Raw genomic sequence first — 1,146 nt, 5'->3', positions numbered from 1 at the left:
TCTTAGTGGTAAGATATCCTTTGAGAATATGTCAAAGAGCGGTACAGCTGGATCATGTATTAACTCTACTTCTATTTTTTTGAGAAACATCCACAGTAATTACCATAGTGACTGCACCACTTTGTACTTCCACTAGCAGTCACTCTGGGTGAGGTTCATGCTAAGTTTTCTCTTCAGGTAGCTAGCATTGCACCTTCCAGTATGATCAAAGCTAGATATTAGCTATGAGGATTTGAAGTCAGCACTAGCTTGATTTCTCGATGTTTGATCTACTTTTCACATATGTAGTATCTTCAGTAATAGGGTCTTAATGTGATTTTCTGGTTAGTAACCAAGAGTAGGGGCAATGGCCAGTATTGTTTCAGGGTACTGTGGGACACTTGGCCAACAGCTTCAATAGAGGGAGTCTATTCCTGGCACTGGGTTTTTACTTGCTAGCCTATAGTATCTAGTAAAGGAAATGCCATCTACTTTTGTTTGTTTTGTTTTTTTGAGACAGGATTTCCCTGTAGACCTAGCTGGCCTGGCCATGATTTCATAAAGATTTGCCTACTCTTTTAAGATTAAAAGCATCACCCTGGCTCTTTTTCTTTTTCTCCATTTTTTTTTGTTTTGTTTTACTTTGGTTTTTTATTTTGGGGTCTTTTATTCCTTTCTTTCTTTCTTTCTTTCTTTCTTTCTTTCTTTCTTTCTTTCTTTCTTTCTTTCTTTCTTTCTTTTTGGACACAACTCTTTATTGGAAGCTGCAAAATTATGGAACAGTTCATGAACTTGCATGTCATCCTTGTGCGGGGCCATGCTAATCTCTGTATCATTCCAATTTCAGTGTGTGTGCTACCAAGGCAAGCACCCATCTAACTTTCTTCATGTGTTGTTTGTTCTTCTTTTTCTAAGGCCTTCAAGAGGCATCATTTAGTTATCAATGTGAGGTTTGTTTTTGTTTTTTTTTTTTGAAGTATACTGTTCTAGTTTGTTTCTCCATTGCTGTGTCAAAACACCCTGACCAATACCAACTTGGGGAGAAGGGGATTTATTCGGTTTACATCTCCTAGGTCATAGTTCATCACTTTGAGAGACCAAAGTAGAAACCCAGGGCAGGAACCTGGAGGCAGGGGCTGAAACATAGGCTGTAGGAGAGGAAGTGCC

At 38.7% G+C, this 1,146-nt stretch overlaps 1 non-coding gene across 1 annotated transcript; it reads right to left on the bottom strand.

The window, feature by feature from the left end:
- Positions 1 to 747: 747 nt before the first annotated feature.
- Positions 748 to 850, bottom strand: LOC115069633. The gene has a single exon (XR_003848884.1). It is a non-coding gene; the product is annotated as a U6 spliceosomal RNA (small nuclear RNA).
- Between the last annotated feature and the right edge of the window lie 296 nt (positions 851 to 1,146).

This window comes from Nannospalax galili, unplaced genomic scaffold (genome assembly GCF_000622305.1).
Source record: "Nannospalax galili isolate Female #2095 unplaced genomic scaffold, S.galili_v1.0 scaffold2974, whole genome shotgun sequence".
In the NCBI taxonomy this organism is placed as follows: Eukaryota; Metazoa; Chordata; class Mammalia; order Rodentia; family Spalacidae; genus Nannospalax; species Nannospalax galili.
The sequence above is the reverse complement of the archived record's forward strand: the minus strand, read 5'-3'. Positions and strand labels throughout refer to the sequence as shown.